Consider the following 17,637-nt stretch of genomic DNA (forward strand, 5'->3'; position numbering starts at 1 on the left):
CAGTAATGACAGTGTTGCATTGTGACATAGCTACAGTTGTTAGCTACTTACTCATGAGGACTTTGGTGAGCTAAATGTTTGCTGGACTAACCTGGCAGAAAATCTCAACTATCAATTGAATTTGAAAATAGAACTGTACTAAGATCTTTACTTATGCTTTAGCTAATTGCTGTCCCTCTCTACCATTTAGCTGGCTTTGTTTTTCGGTGATGACGTGCATTTTAGATTGATAACTTCACTTTGAAGGATCTTGACCAAACCTTCAGCTATAAAGACTGCCCAGACTTTTTTTTTTTTTTTGAGACAGAATCTTGCTCTGTTGTTCAGGCTAGAGTGCAGTGGCATCAGCCTAGTTCACAGCAACCTCAAACTCCTGGGCTCAAGTGATCCTCCTGCCTCAGCCTCCCTAGTAGCTGGGATTACAGGCGGGCGCCACCATGCCTGGCTAATTTTTTTCTATTTTTAGTAGAGACTGGGTTTTGCTCTTGCTCAGGCTGGTCTCGAACTCCTGACCTCAAGTGATCCTCCTGCTTCAGCCTCCCAGAGTGCTAGGATTACAGGCCTGAGCCACCACACCCAGTAAGACTGCCCAGATTTGAGACATGTCAAAGGTTTTGTTCCTTCCCACCTCCAGCATGCCTCAGTATCCCCAACAAGTTCACTGTGCTTCTGCTCCCAATGCAGAACTCCCAAGCCAAAGACAATCTCTACCCCTCCAGATCACCCTCCCTCTCATGATAGGTTAGAGATATTTTAAGAGTGGACACACTGGACAGACTACCCTCAGGTAGGACTGCAGGTAATGCCTCAAGTTGCCTATTAATAGACTTTGGCAGCAAACCTGTTCGAGGGAGATATTCTCTGTCCCTGCTGCCTGGCCACTTTCTCCATTGGGCCTGCCAATCAAGTCTCTGTCTGCTCTTCTCCTCCCTGAGCGGGACATTCCTAAGTGAGGTGGGCCCTGGCCCTCTGCCCCACCCCCACCCCCACCTGCCTCTGCCTAGCTTCCTGCTACTCAGGCCTATCTGTCTGTCCTGATGCAGCTCAGTGCAGTGCAAGGCTCAGGGTCTGGTTAGTCAGTTCTAACAGATGGAGTGTTCTGCATAGTATAATACCACGCTGAACTCTTCCTAGGGATAACCCCACCTATAGAATTACCTGTTCCACAGAATACGGTAATTCTATTTCCATCCCCTGGGGCAACATGGAATAAATCTACTGCATCTTCTTCTGTGTGAAAGTCCTTCAGTGTTCAAGATAGCTTTGAAGACGACAAATGCATCACTCTAAGATTTCTCCTCTCCAGCCGACAGTGCCAGTTCCAGCAATGTTTCCACAGGGTACTTGCTTTCCAGACCCTTGCCATCCTGGACAGTTTCTAGTTTGTCATATTTACTCTTGAAAAGTTTTTTTAGAAGACCAAGGAACTGTCCCCGAATGGAGGAGTCTAAGGAGGTATGACAGCTAAATGCTATGTGGTAGACTGGATTGGGTTTTGGACCAGAGAAGGGAGATTAGTAGGACAATTGAATTAATGAATAGGATCTATAAATTAGTTAATAATATTGTGGAGCTGAGGGGAAAATTCCCCTTTTCCCTGAAAGTTCACTGAAAGATCAACTCACAGTTGAGGCAGAGTCATAAGAAGAAGAGGTTTATTTACCGTGCCCACGGGGAGAATCACAGAGTGATTACCCAATATCTCAATGGGATCCAGATATTTTTATACCTGCCTTTTGGAGGGGATGGGAGGGGAGGAGTACAGGTAATTCTGTTTTGGGGCAATAAATGGTTGCAAGGGAGGATGAATGTATACTTGGGAGAATGAATGGATGAGAGGAGGGGAACAGATTGACCTATAAGTTAACCTAAGAGACAGGTATTGTGTTCAAAATGATTAGGGCCGGGTCTGATTGCAGTCTTGATTTTCTTTTCTGCAATATATTGAGAAAACAGGGGAGGTAACGGAAGTCCACTGTTCTTTTGATGGGTCCAGCCGGTTATGCAGACAGAGGGAAAGCTCCTTCTGAGGGCCTGCTGACCTCTAAGGGCCTTTAATTCAAAATACTCTTTATACCAAAGAGTTATATTTTGGGGTGAAATTTCCTGAGCTCCTTCAGTAACAATGTCAATTTCCTGGTTTTGATAATTATGCTACGGTTATGTAAGATGTTAGCATTTGAGAAAGCTTAGTGAAGGGCTTATAGGAACTCTTCTCACAATTTTTTGGAAATCTAATATTATTTCAAAGTAAAAACATTTTTTTAAGTTAAAAAATAGTCTTTCAGCTGGGTGTGGTGGCTTGTGCATGTAATCCTAGCACTTTGGGAGGCCAAGGCAAGAGGATTGCTTGAGGTCAGGAGTTTGAGACCAAACTCAGGGAGAGCAAGAGGGAGACCCTAACTCTCCCAAAAACAGAAAAATTAGCCAGGCGTGGTGGTGTGTGCCTGTAGTCCCAGCTACTCAGGGGGCTGAGGCAGGAGATTTGCTTGAGCCCAGGAGTTTGAGGTTGCAGTGAGTTACGATGATGCCCAGGTGACAGAGAGAGACCCTGTCTCAAAAAAAAAAAAAAAAAAAAAAAAAAAAACCAAAAAAAAAAACCAAACAGTCTTCAGATGTTGTGTTGGATTTGCATGGTGTCAATTTAGCTAAGCTGGAACTACAGTTCCCAGAATTCCTTTCTGTCCATAGTTTGGACTTGTTGTGGGCCACAAGAGACAGGTACAGGAGATTCGGGAGATTCGGAAGGCAGAAGTATAGGAATGCCCAGGCAGGGCGCGAGGCCCTGTTGCAGTGTGTGCATGTTGTTGCATCTCTCTGGCTCCCCTTGTTGCTGCAGGGCAGTGGCCACACCTGCAGCTCCTGCCCCGTGCACCGCTGCTTCTCTGACTCTTCAGCCTGGTGCATACTTAGCTCTTTCTGTGAGGAAGACCACCATTTGGAAGGAACAGTTTAGAATCTTGTGGCTGCTCTTTCCATATTTGATGTATGCTGAGCATTTCCCCCAGTAAACACGTTGATGGCCTATATTAAAATTGTTTTAATCTATTGGTAAGGAACTTGATGAGTTAGTTGTTATTAGTACATCTGTATCAATGAGGTCTAAAATTTGGTGTTTGAGTAATCAAGTCCCAGTGTGGTCTCCTTTTGAGCTAGTGTCAACTATAAATCTCCAGAAAATTTCCCACATGAGTTGCTCTCAGTCCAAGTCCTCCAGTTCATTCTTGCAAGTGGCTTTTTGAAGCTGAAGGTTTAGCTTTACATTTCTCCCCATAAAGTTTCACCTTGGAGCTTTTGATTCATCATTCTAGATATCCTGATTAATTTGCCTGGGGGAATCTGTCAGCTATCACATTAGTTATTCTTATCAGTCTTATCAACTTTGTATTACTCATACATTTGATAAGAACATATTCAAAGTCTTATCCAAGACCCTAAAGGACAGAGACACGAATCTTCTCATGGGTCAGCATTAATCAGTCAATCCAACTGGGTGTCAACTGGCTGAAAACCCTCAACTTGCGCTGTCATCTAACCCACATCTTTCTGCCTCATCCACAAAAATATTACAAGATGTCATCTCAGCATTTTCTTCATTTATCAGAGCAGATAAGACATCTGTTTAATAATCTGTAACTAGTATAACTTGCCTTACCAATTTGGAATTCAAATTAGATTCTCATAATCTCTTATTTTCCAGGTTAACCTCTTGAATCCCTACATGCCCAAATCAATTCATTTCCAAGGCTGCTATAACAAAGTACCACAAACCTGGTGGCTCAAAATAACGGAAATGTAATCTCTTGCAGTCAGGGGGCCGGAAGTCTGAAATCAACGTGTTGGCAGGGTTGGTTCCTTCTGGGCCCTGAGAGAGCATCTGTTTCGTGCCTCTTCCCAGCCTCTGCCGACAGTCCTTAGCATTCCTTGACCTGCCGCTGCATCACAACAATCTCTGCCTCCCTGGTCACCTGGCCCTCCTCCCTGTCTGTCTCTCTGAGTGTCTTCCTCCCTTCTTAAAAGGATACTGGTCACATTAGCTATAGGGCCCACCCTCATCCAATAGGACTTCATCTTAGCTAATTACACCTATAAAGAACTTATTTCCAAATAAGGTCACATTCTGAGGTTCCAGGTGGACATGAATTTTGAGGGGACAGTATTCAGCCCAGTATACCAAGTAAGCAAAAGCCTCCATCTCCTTGCTGCCTACGTATAGTTGTACAATTCATGCAGCGCTTGGCCGAGGGAACCTGGGCGCTCTCTCTCTGCTGGCGTCTGTATCACCGCTGAAACCAGCAGCTCCCGCTGCGCTGCTGCCAGTAGCCCAGGCCGGACACGGGCCAAGGTGACTCTCCCCCAGCGTTATGCTGAGACGAGGATGTGCCACACGTGGGCTGCTACACACAGACCCCCCTCCACCCTTTGCTGGGGAGGGTGCTTCAGCCTCTGCCACATACCAAGCCAGAGGACAATCAAGTCACCATTTCACACCTCCTCTTCCCACTTGGTTTGGGAATGGGGAGGGTCTCGTCATTTCAGGTGGAACCCGTCCATGAATTCAGCTGTGACCGTTTCAGCGCATCAGAGATTTACTAACATTCAGCCTCAAAGGATAAGGGAGTGGTTCTGAGCCCTTTTCTCCCAGATGGCTCCTTGTCCCTATATAAATTTGCCCCATTGCTTCAGCAACCAGACTTTCATACCAAGAAATATGGAGAATAGCCTTTGTCCAGCCACACATCAGGGAAAAAAGGTCCAGTTCTGTCCTCTTCTCAGGATAAAGGGTGCCCAGCGGCCCACATTTACATAACTGAGGGAGACCGTTCACGTGATTGTTCTGGGAACAAAGACGTCCTCCAAGAAGATTGGCTGCCTCCTCCTGCTAGCTGGCAACTTTCACACGGCAGTTTATTGAGGCAGAAAGATATGAAACTTCACCTTGTAGGCACTCCTTTACAATCTGGTCCGTATTTGTACCACGAATTAATGTCAAGTTTGGAAGTCAGAGGTCATTACATTTACCCCATTTGCACATTCTTTCTGTTTGAAAACTGACAAACATTTCACACTTCCCTGGCTATTGGCTCCTTTCCCAAGTTTCTCAGAAATCACAGACAGCAGCTCTGCAATCACATCCCCAGAGTTCCAACAAGACAAGATTCCTCCCAAGCCAGGGGCTCCCGCTCCCTCCTCGCCCATCCGGAGCTGGACGTCCCCCTGGAATCTGGCTCCACACTTTCTGGTTTGAGAATTACTCTTCTTGAGGTAGAAAGTTATGTGTTAAAAAATTCTGCCTCCTCCACTAAGTGTGGGGCTTCGGTGTTCCTTGTTATTTTTCTTGCTCCACATAATTTTCTGAAGCAGTGTTTCTGCGGTTTCTGTCATCCGTGTAGGCCTCAGCTCATTTTACATGTTAGTGTTCCCGACACAGGTCCGCGGGCTTGTGCTGCTGTTGGCATTGGTTTCGGGCCTTCTGCTCCCTCCCACCGTCGCACATGCTCGTGGGAGTTCCGAACTCACCCTGTATTCCAGGTGGTTTCTTCGGATGACCCCTCTGGCCCCACTCCACCTTCCTTCTCAGTGAGGTTACTAGCTATTCCTTGTTCCGTGCAGTTGTTTGCGGAGCACCGACCGTGCGTCAGGTGCCGCACTCGGCACTGCTGATACACCGGCGAACAAACTCAGATATGGTGCTTGCACTGACAAACTCAAGGAAACAGACATTATTCAAATAATTACACAAATGAATATAAAATTACGGCTATAATAATTGTGAAGAAGAGGCACATAGTGCTCTAAGACTGCAAGAGTTTATAAAGAGCTCGCTCGCTTGCTTGCTTGCTTTTAGTTAAAGAGGCAAGGAAGGGATCACTGAGATCCAAAAGATGAGTAGGAAGGATTTACTGATGTCTAAAAGGAGGAAGGAAACAACCCATTTAGAAAATGGGCAAGAGATCTGAACAAACCCCTCACCAAAGGAGAAATGCAGATAGCAAATAAACAGGTGTTAGGAAGCTGAAGATCAGGGGATGTTCTAGGACAGTGAAACGATTCTGCATGCTGCTGTAAGGTATCATATACATATACTACCTATCATTATGCATTTGTCTAAACCACAGAATGTCCAACACAAAGAATGAACCATAATGTAAACTATAGACTTTGGGTAACAATGATGTGTCCATGTTGGTTCATCAGTTCTAACAAATGTACCATACCGGCTCAGGATGCTGAGGGTGGAAGAGGCTGTGTGTATGTGGGGGTAGGGGTGCAGGTGGGACAGGGTACATGGGAGCTCTCTGTACTTTCCACTCAATTATGCTGTGTCCCTGAAACTGCTGTAAAAAATAAAGTCAATTAATTAAAGAAAAGGAGGGGAGGGAAAAGAGAAAGAGACTTCCAGGAAGAGAATGGCACATGCAAAGGCCCTGTGGCAGAGGAAAGTTTGCTGATTGTGCAGGACTGAAGGGAGCCATTGTGGGTAGAGTAGAGAGGTAAGGTGGAGCTTGGTAGGGCCGGAGAGATAGTGAGGCCCAGACTCTGCAGGGTCTGACAGGCTGTTAAAGTTGCTTTTCTTTATCCTGAAAGCACTGGGAAGTCATTAAGTGGTTTTAGGGGCATGGCAGTAGGATAGGGATGGTGGGAATACAATCAGATTTGTATTTTGAAACAATCACTCTGGTTACAGTGTGTTGGAACTCTGAAAGGAGCCAGAGTCGATACAGGGAGGCCAGTTGGGAACCTGATACTATAGCCCAGGTGAAAAATGAGGCGTGGGTGATGTGGGAATGGGAAAAGCAGCAGGACAAATGTGAATTTAAATTGGACAGAACTTGGAGGGGAATGAAACATAGGAAAAAAGGCAGAGGGAGGGGCCCAGCATGTTTCCTTGGTTAATTTGTGATTGTAAAATGAGAATTTTATTTCTTGGAGATTTCTGTCCCTTTTTAGCCATATCTTCCTTTAAAGTTTTTGACTCACACAAATTTTCCAACTTGTTGAAATCTACTTTCCTTGAGTGAAGCAAACAGGTCCCTTCTGTACTATAAAGGGCTCCATGATGAAGCCCGTACCTTCTCCCAAGCCTTGGTCACTTCTACATCATAAACCAATATAGACACATGCTTTTAGAATTAGGTCCAACAAAGGAGCTCCCCTTATTTCCTCTACTTTTTGAAAGCTGAGTTCATAAAATAAATTAAACATTCTTTTGTCATCTGCAGGATGAGTGGTTGCCATAGTTACATAGTCCTTACCATGTCCCAGGCATCCTTAGCTCATTGAATCCTCCCAAGAACCCAATGAAGTGCAATTATTACCCTCATTTTGCAGATGGGGAAACTGAGACCCAAACAGGGTAAATAACTTGTCTGTGTTCATACAGTCAGGACTTGAACTCTGGCTCTGGAGTCTATATCCTTAGCCATCACTCTAATTTCCCCCCAAACATGGTCTTTCTGCAGGATTTTTCAAACTGATCCTGGAGAGAGAAATCTTTTTGCCTCTTGGGTCTCAAAAGTGGAAGATGGAAATCTGCAGATGCATATTACATGGGGAAAAACGGGGAAAGAACAAAGCTGACCTGCAGTACAATCTAAAACGAGAGATGGGAACGGATGGAGAGAGATGAAAAAAGACAAAGAAAGATCTAAAGCAGCTGCAGGACACCACGATGGCCAAGAAATGAAAAACAGCCAATGCCAGCATCTCTCAAGGACAGCTGGCCATTTCCTGACAGTCCGAAGGTCAATGTCAACCTGCTGGGGGGCATCAGAAAACACAAGATGGACACTTGACTCCTAAAGCATAGGGCTAAAAGCCAGGTAACGGGAAGAATTTGGTGAAGACCAAGGCAGGTATGAGCCTTGGCCAGATGTCTGAATTATCTGAATCTGTGGTGCCTAACCGAAGGTGCCTCTCAGGTCTCCAGGGGAATGCTTTACCATTCCTGACTCCAGATTTACAGAATTTCCTGGGGTGGGGTTGATCCTAGGCATCTGTAGTTTTAAAAAGATTCTCAGGTGATTCTGATAGGGGTCATTGGTAAAGACCTACTGGTCCGAAAACATACAGGTGATACTTGTAAGAGAGGTCTCCTGGTGAAATAAATACTTACCAGGTGCTTAAGAGATAAAAACAAAATCCCCAAACACAAAAGTCAATCTGGGGGCCCTGGAATTACTAGGACCTCAAGGAAGCTGGGGCCAGGGGCCTTGACTAATCCATCTGTACCCCAGGGATATCAGCTGTGTTCCATGAGGCAGAGATAGCCTGGCACCATCTTGAGGCAGACCAGAGACTAAGACCAGGGAAAGTGGTTCTCCCCACAAGGAAAGCCGAGGTCCCACATGAAACTCAGGACATCTTAAAATCTTCCTTCACCGGGAGTGTAGGATTTGGCCACACACATTTAGGGGCTGAATTGCAACTTCTGAACCATGTGTGGGTTTCATTGGAATGCGCCTAGATAGTTTGAGGAATAAATAGTTAAAATGGCTTTTTGTCAGTTACCGTTATGTCAACAACACTCCCTGGTTGAGTGTAGAAGAATTTCTTTTGTGTAACAATAAAAACTCTCCCTTTCCTTCCCTCCTCACAGGATTCTCAGGAAAAAAGGAAAGGAGAGGACTTTGCAAGGGGCTGGCAGTTCCACAATAGATACAATAAACTATTAATATATTAAAAAAGTGGCCGGGCGCGGTGGCTCACGCCTGTAATCCCTAGCACTCTGGGAGGCCGAGGCAGGTGGATCGCTTGAGGTCAGGAGTTCGAGACTAGCCTGAGCGAAACCCCGTCTCTACTAAAAAAATGGAAAGAAATTATCTGGCCAACTAAAAATATATATAGAAAAAATTAGTGGGGCATGGTGGCACATGCCTGTAGTCCCAGCTACTGGGGAGGCTGAGGCAGTGGGATCGCTTAAGCCCAGGAGTTTGAGGTTGCTGTGAGCTAGGCTGACACCATGGCACTCACTGTAGCCCGGGCAACAGAGCGAGACTCTGTCTCAAAAAAAAAAAAAAAAACTATATATATATATATATATATATATAGGTTTTTTTTATATATTCTTTTATATATATATAAAAGAAAGCAAGAAAAAGTTAAATAGGGGAGGCCAGGTGTGGCGGCTCACACCTATAATCCTAGCACTCTGGGAGGCCGAGGCAGGAGGATCACTTGAGCTCAGGAGTTTGAGACCAGCCTGAGCAAGAGTAAGACACTATCTCTACTAAAAATAGAAAAAATTAGCCAGGCGTGCTGGTGCATGCCTGTAGTCCCAGCTACTCCGGAGGCTGAGGCAGGAGGATCACTTGAGCCCAGGAGTTCAAGGTTGCAGTGAGCTATGATCACACCACTGCACTCTACCCAGGGCAACAGAGTAAGACTGTTTCAAATAAATAAATAAACAAACAAACAGATCATGGTTGTCTTGAATAGGGAGAGTTTTGGAGGGGGTGTGTGGGGGATGCAATGTGAGTGACTACAAGGTTAGGGATGCTTTTGTTTTGAGTGTTAGGTTTGTGGGTCCTTATTCCATTATTAAGATAACTAGCAAACTAACTAACCAAATAAATAGATGGAGGTTGCCATGCCTGAACAAATGAGAGCATGTCATGAAACAAGGATTATGATGAACACAATTCTGTGCACCAAAGGGCCAACTTAAAAATAAATATAAAGTGGTACATATAGAGACAAAAAATCACCTACAAATAATCCCACCACCCATAGGTAACCAGTGGTCACATTTCCTTTCCAGGTATTTTTGAAAATCTATTTTTTGTATAGTTGAGGTCATACTGTATTTATGAATGTTTTGTATTCTTTTTTTAAAAAAAATTATTAGACTTTATTTTCTTAGAGCTGTTTTAGGTGCACAACAAAATTGGGAAATAGAAATATCCTCCTCTTTTTACATAGCATTGGGGTATACACATGCTTTCATTTCATCAAAAGCGTCTCACAATTTTTTACTGTCAACATAATGTTTTCTTCATGACCATGGCATCTCCCCTGCCAGGTAAGTATACAATGTTTTCTTATATGGATATAATGTGGTTTATTAGCCTCACGGTCACTGGACATTAAGGTTGTTTCCAACTTTTCGGTGCTGTAAGTGGTGATTAACGTTTTAGCGCATGACTCACCACTATCCCATTCCCACACACACATTTAGAATTATTTTTTAGGACAGATTATTAGAATTGTTAGATGAACAAATATGAAACAAGGCCTATATTAAGGCCTATATTACCAAACTGCCAACTTGCTTTCCAGAAATTTTACATCTTCACCAGGAGAACTTGAAAGGAGCTACGTAATCACCACGCTCTTGCCAGTTATGGTAGACAGAACAATTGCCCCTCCCCAAAGATGTCCATGTCCTAATCTCCAAAACCTGTGACTAGTTACCTTTCATGGCAAAGAGGTATTAAAGTTGCTAATCAGCTGGCCTTGAGAAGGGGAGATTATCCTGGATTCCCTAAGTGGGCCCAACCTAAGCACAAGGGTCCTTAAAAGAAGAAGAGGGAGCCCATACAGAATCAGGGAGACAGTTCGGTGAAAGTGGCTTGGCCTCATGTTGTTGGCTTGGAAGATGGAAGGAGGGGGCACAAGCCAAGGAAGACTTCTAGCTAGAAGCTGGAAAACACAAGGAAATGCATCCTCCCCAAAAGCCTCCAGAAAGGAGCGCAGCCCTACCAATGCTTGAGCTTAGCCCGCCAAGCCTTCTATCAGACTTCTGACTGCAGAACCGAAAGAGAATAAATTTGTGTTGTGTTAAGCCACCAAATTTGTGATAATTTGTTACCACAGTGATTAAAAAATATATACCAGCATTGGATATTTTCATTTCATTCCCTTCGGTTCCAATGGTGTTTAATAGTCACTTTAATTTGTATTTCTTTGATTTTGGGGTAGAGCACATCTATTGTTCTGTTTACCCAGAAAATACCCTTCTTCTGGGAAATGCTCTTTCACTTCCTTCTGAACATGTGGTCCAAAATAGAGCTAGATAACAGAGTCAAATAAGCCACTCAGAGTCTTTCTTTGTAATTTAAAATTTTAGGATTAGAGAAACCAAGTCCCAACCCCTTCTGTTGGTGCGGGGGAGAGTTAAGTCACAGCGGCTGCTAGAGGCACGTTTGTGCCATCTGCACCAACCGTGTGTGAGAGAATGACGCTGATGTGCAGGGAGAGCAAGGAGGAGAGATGGGTCACTTTCAGTCATGGGGGCAGCTGCACCAGCTCTTCTTCCAGCCACATCACCCTTCCAGGAAATGTCTCTTTTGCCAAAAGTAGTTTGAGTTGTGTTCCTGTCACTTACCACCAAAAGACTCTTAATACAGACCCTAAAAGTGATCATTGTTTTTAGGAAAATAAGAAGATAAAAATTCTTAATACAAAAAGTGGAACTTGAACTGGCATGTGGAAATTGACGAGCCCCAGATAGCTGAATCAAGGTTGGTCAGGGAGGGGTGCGGCCGTGAGCACCCCCAGATCCGAGGCTGCAGAAATTGAGTTCTCTATTTTATGTTATCAAAGCAATTGGTTGGACTATTTTCCAGTGTCTCCTGAGACTCAGAGCACGTGCCATTCACTTACGCTTTAGGAGACTTGGTATGAAAATAGCAGGATAATAGAATGTGTCAGTGATTTCTTGCAGTCTTCGGTAGGGTGCTGTGAGAGAAAGAGAAGACCCCAAAGAAGCAAGTGTTCAAGGAGCTACTGAACAGATACGTACGGCTTTAAGAGAGGTCTTTCTGTTAGTAGCCAGCAGCCACAAATAACCAAGTCATGCCCTTTGTTCATAGTCATGCCCTTTGTTCAAAAGCAAATACTCAACTCTCTTCCCACACTAAATGTTCTGCGCTGATTAAGAAGGCCTAGAGTCCTGGAAATCGGGATGGTGATACCCAGGAAGGATTGCAACCAGCCACACACCATGCTGTGCACTCTGCCCAACAAGGACTTATGGACCTTTCCCCACCAGTGTAACGTGAAAGAGCCAGTGGCTCGGACGACCCTGCCGGGCACAGCAGCCCTGCCTTCCCTCCCCACTGTCTCCTGCTCAGCTCTCAGGGACCGGCAGGGCCTCCAGAAGTGCGCTCAGAGGCTGGAGCCACTTGCACAGGGTCCAGTACAACTCTCCTGCCTTACATTTCTGGAGTTGGTTATTGGCCAATAGAGACCCCAAAATGAAGCTCACAGTCAGTTGATTGAAGTTTTAAGGTTATTTTAAGTGCTAAAAAAGCCCAAGTCTACCAAGCTGAGGTATGTGGTTGCTTGACCACTAAGGTGGTTATTTTCCAAACTTTCCTGATGATAAAAATCATTGGTCCCAGTCAGTAACACCTATGGCTAAAAAAGAAAAAAAAATCCCTTGGAATGATTGTTAATGCAGTTTTCAAAGGACCTCCCCTGGAGATTCAGCGGATTTGAGGTGTGATTGGAGATCTATATTTTTGCCAGATTCCCCAGGAGATTTGTGTCATCCAACCAGCTTGGGAAGCTCTGTCCTGAAGTCATCCTCAGGTGCCTAGACCAACGGGAAGTGGTTTGTGAGGCAATACAGCCCCAGGCAGGAGAACCTCTCCACTGCCATGCTCCCGGGGTTCTCACGGATATGGGCGCAGGAACTGTTCCCAGCAGGCAAAACCTGGGAGCCAGACTGGCCAGCCCGAGAATTCACCCCTTGCCAAAGATGCAGTGATGTTCACCTGCCACAGCAGTGACCTCACCATCCCCATCCGGCTGGATGTGGTTTAAAAATTGGACCAGTGTTCACCCCTTTCAAATGGTAGCATTTGTAACGGTTACCCTGTTTCCCACCGGCATTGTACACCAGGTGAGTTGGAGGTGGTTGCTGGTTGCAGTAAACACATGATCAATGAGGCCAAGATTATGAGAAGACTCATTCAGAGGAATGGACACACCCAGGAGCCCTGGTCTTAGACTTGCTAATGGCCTTGTCAAATGGCCCAATGAGTTAATGCTTTGACTACCACTTCCATACAGACCAAACTCACTCATTTTCTCCAAATATGTAGAAATAATATTTAACATTTCTTAAACACTATGTTCTAGGCATGGTCTATGTACTTTATATGCATTAGCTTATTCGATTCTCCCCAAAACCCTAGTAGGTAGGTGCTGTTTGCAGGTGAGGAAACTGAGGCTCAGAGAGATGAAGAAGCCTGCCCAAGGCTGTGTACCTAAGTCATGGGGCCAAGATTTGAGCGTTGGCAGTATGGCTCCAGAGCCTGCGCTCTTAGCCGTCACTCTAAGCTGCCTCTCCAGTGAAAAAGAGAAAAATAAAATGATGCTGCCATATTTCAAAAGAAGATAAACATTCCCATGGGTAAGAAACAGGAAAACTAATGCAAAGAAAGATTGCCAATAAAAGCAATCAGCAGGAGATGAACTCCTTTCAGATGAAAAGAAAATAGTAGACCAAGATGAAAATAGTTGTAATACAGGCATGTTTAGAATCCTCAAAAGATAAGGGAAGACATGAACAAGGCTAAGGGGAATATAAAAGAGGAACAATTAGAAACTGGAATTGAAAAATCCAGTATTTAAACATATGGGGAAGCTCTGAACAAAACATAGTTGAATAAATAATTAGTGCTTTGGAAGATGAAGCTGAGAAATTCACCCAGAACGCCGCACAGGAGACTTTTTAAAAATATGAAAGGGCAATTATGAGAACTGGAAAAAAGTTTGAGAGGCTCTACGAGGGGTTCAAAAGAAAGGATTAGAGGCCAGGCTCGGTGGCTCACGCCTGTAATCCTAGCACTCTGGGAGGCAGAGGTGGGAGGATTCCTTGAGCTCAGGAGTTCAAGACCAGCCTGAGCAAGAGCGAGACCACGTCTCTACTAAAAATAGAAAGAAATTATCTGGACAACTAAAAATATATAGAAAAAATTAACCGGGCATGGTGGTGCATACCTGTAGTCCCAGCTACTTGGGAAGCTGAGGCAGGAGGATCACTTGAACCCAGGAGTTTGAGGTTGCTGTGAGCTAGGCTGATGCCAAGGCACTCTAGTCCAGGCAACAGAGCGAGACTCTGTCTCAAAAATAAAATTAAAAAAAAAAAAAGAAAGGATTAGAGCAAATGGTGGATAAGACTGAAGAGATAATGCTCAGGAATTCTCCAGAATCCTCAGACAGAAAGTGCTCACTCAATGCGGAGTAGAACAGTAGAATACATAATAAACCGACATCTATATGCACTTTTCTAAATCTGCAAAACATCAAGGATAACAAGAAAATCTTAACAGCTACCAGAGGAAAAAAGGAGATTTCCCACACAGTAGATTGTGAATTTGGAACTGGATGCCGTCGCTGGAAAACACTTTGAGTTGCATCCCACTGAGATGGGGATGGTTGCACTGCGTTGAGCGGAGACATTAGGGGCATTATTTATATAGGGAGAGAAGTTCGTGGGTACACTGGGAATCCAGTGATATCCATGGTTTTGCGTGCCCGGAAGAGCACCCCCTTCTTCTGAGCCGTGTTCTTTGCCAACTCTAACCATGTGATTCACATGTATGCTCCATTCTCTTCCAAATCATGTCCCCAGACACTGTTTATTACCTCCAGGAAGGGGACTTGACCTAAGGTGAGCAATCATAATAGCTCACCCCCAGACATTTGTTGATTGACCATGTGGGGTCAGTCGGAATCCTTCTCTGAGATTTTTGACCTTGAGACTAGAGAGAGCAGATTTTCGTAGCTCTATGGAGGCAAAGTTGTGAGAGGTGAGTCATAAGCTCTCTCAAAAGCCATGCTTCCTGCCATGTGGACAGTGCCAGTCTGAGAGAGAATGCAGTTAACCTGTGGAGAAAAACAAAGGCGAGAGATAGAGTGAATCTTGTCAATCTCCTCCTAGTTATCTCTCTGTTCCTCTGGGTTTTACGTGAATCTCCCCTAAATTTCCCCCCTTTAACTAAACTTGTAAAAATTTAAATTCTGTTATTTTCAGCCAAATGAATCTTAGTTAATGGAACAGTAAGATTGATTATTTTGTTATTCTTTATTTGCATGTTTTCTTTGGGGAAATGTTTTTTGCTTATTTATCTACAGGGTCTTGCGTAGTTTTTTGTTTGTTTGTTTTACATGTGCAATATCCCTAAACCAAATTTCTATTCCCCTGATCCCAATCCTCTTTCTCTTCCCTTTCTCACTAAAGTCTTCGCTATCTTTATACACATCCAAGCCAAGGATCTCAACATCATCAACTCTTCCCTCTCTTGATTTAACCTCCCACACCCACGCAGCCAACAAATCCTATCAATTCTACCTTTTGAAATCTCTCCCAAATCCATCCACTCAGACTTTAACAATGATAAACCCACCCATTGACAGGGCTGTAGGTGACACTGTCACTGGCTGCTGAGTATAAATTGGCTCAACTTTCCTAGAGGGAAATTTGGAAATGTATTTCAATACTCTTAAAGATATCTGTACCTTTTGACCCAGGAATTGTACCCTATGAATAAGGAGGAGGGAAAATCAAAGATAAGAACAAAGACTTTTTTAAAAAATGAGGACATTTACAATAATAACATGTTTTAAAATAATATTTAATACAATGGAATGTTGTATTAAATACAATGTTAAACATAAGGAAGGATATGAAACATATATACAGTATGATTCTCATTTCATTAAGAATGTACATAAAATTTGATAATAATTCAAAATTGGATACAATCACTAGGTTTCCCTTCTTCCTGCCTTCATTCTCAAACCAGTCAGCACTGGTCGTCACTCCTGAAGATCAGGTGGGTGAGATGAGGAAGTGACGGACTCCCGACCATTTGGGACTTTTTCAGTTCAGTGTACAGAGTGTAATATAATATTCAATGTCTCCATATTATGCTCTTTGTGACCATATAGATTCCCCACTGCTCCAAACGCTGTTTTCCATAACTTTCACAATAATACAACTCTACACTTAACACAATTTATTTTTTACCCCCATACAGATCATGTTTTAGTGGGGTTTCACTGTATTTGTATATCTAGGCAGAAAAAAATAAGTAAAAGAAACACTAAAATGTTCCATCTGTGTGGTGGAAGTTTGTTGATTTTAATATTCACCCATATCTTTAAATATTTTTGTAAGTGTAATTGCTGATGGCTGCATAGCATTCCAACATATGAGCACACTGTAACTGCGCTAATCAACTCCGTATTCTTAAGCATTTAGATAACTCTCCATTTCCCCTGTTGTAAGCAATGCTGTGGGGAACATCTCCATACTCACATCTCTGTGCCAGCCGGGCCCTGAAGAATTATACAGACATGAACCAAAAAGATTACTGCCTTCCCTTTCTCTCCTTAGAAGGGGAGAGCAGACATTTATAGAAACAACCACAATATGAGGCATAATGTGATAAATGCCTTATCAGAGGAGAGGAAGAAATGGAATTTTTTTTTTTTTACATCATACGGGTAATGTGCCGATATTGTGACAAGTTCGAAGGAGGCACATCTCAGACAGGTGCGTGAAAATCCAATCATCATGCCTATGAACTACAAAAGGAACCAAAAAGATGGATTTCAATCCAGGCAGGAAGCAGACTTCCTGGAAGAAGGGGCATTGGAGCCAGGCTCCTCCCACAGAGAGCTCCAAAGAGGGAGCTCATCTCCCTGGTAACCGCAGGAAGTCATCTCCGTGAGCTACTCCCATGGCTCCTGAATGCTGGGAAAACAGCCTTCACACCAGAGTGCAAGAATCTGGGTCCCCAGCTTGAGTCCTCCTTGGGAACATATTTCAGCAGCTCTCACTGGGGCAGGACCGTCATCTCCCCTCTACAGAAGCCTGAGGGGGCCGCGAACCCCTTCCAGCTCCACCCAAATCCACTCCACTATCAGTGCCCCTGGGACAGCCCCCTGCCTCCCTCCCTCTGCCCCCGGGGGAAGCAGGGTAGAGGGGCTCTGCCCTGACCGTCCAGAGCCATGTGGCAGGCCCACAGGCTCTGGTTCCTGCCGGCTCTCAGCATCTTCTGCCAAACCCCAGCTCCTGGGGTTAAAGGAATGTTGAGCAATCTTTGGAATTTTTCAGCGAGAAATAAGTACTTTCGAATTCCATTCAGGCCTCCTGAGTAGGGCACAGTGCCTGGAGCCTGCAGCACCACAGTCTTCCTGAGCAGGCACCAGGGAGCGCAGGGGTGGCGGGTGGGGGGGGCACTTCTCAGTATTTGTTTTCTGCTCCTGCTGGCAGGGCTGTAGGACACTATTACAATGAGGTCATGGGGCCCTGCCCCGCTGCGTCCATGGGTGGCTGAGCAGCCAGGATCTTTCCCTCCGCACTGGCTCGGGTGTGCTCACGGGAATGCTGGGGGATGGGCGGGGTAGGAAGGACTGGGGCGCAGCCCTCCCTGTGCCTGAGCCCAAGCCCAGCCTGCACCCCTCAGGACCACCCTACGTCATCACTGCTGGGTCTTATCCCCTACCCTAGGGGCCGCACTCTGTCCAGCTTCCTGGGGGCTGTGGGGTCATGGGGAAAGCCCAGTTTCGACTTGCTAGCAATAATCAATCCATCAGTGTCTTGCCACTAGTTCTCAGCTCAAATAGCTCCTGCTCAAGGAAGCCTTCTTGACACCCGCTCCGCAAAGTCAAGTGCCC

General features: G+C 44.7%; 1 non-coding gene across 1 annotated transcript; it reads right to left on the bottom strand.

Moving 5' to 3' along the window:
- Positions 1-16,451: 16,451 nt before the first annotated feature.
- On the bottom strand, positions 16,452-16,554 carry LOC123636316. The gene has a single exon (XR_006734502.1). It is a non-coding gene; the product is annotated as a small nucleolar RNA U13 (small nucleolar RNA).
- Between the last annotated feature and the right edge of the window lie 1,083 nt (positions 16,555-17,637).

Source organism: Lemur catta, chromosome 3, assembly GCF_020740605.2.
Source record: "Lemur catta isolate mLemCat1 chromosome 3, mLemCat1.pri, whole genome shotgun sequence".
Classification (NCBI taxonomy): Eukaryota; Metazoa; Chordata; class Mammalia; order Primates; family Lemuridae; genus Lemur; species Lemur catta.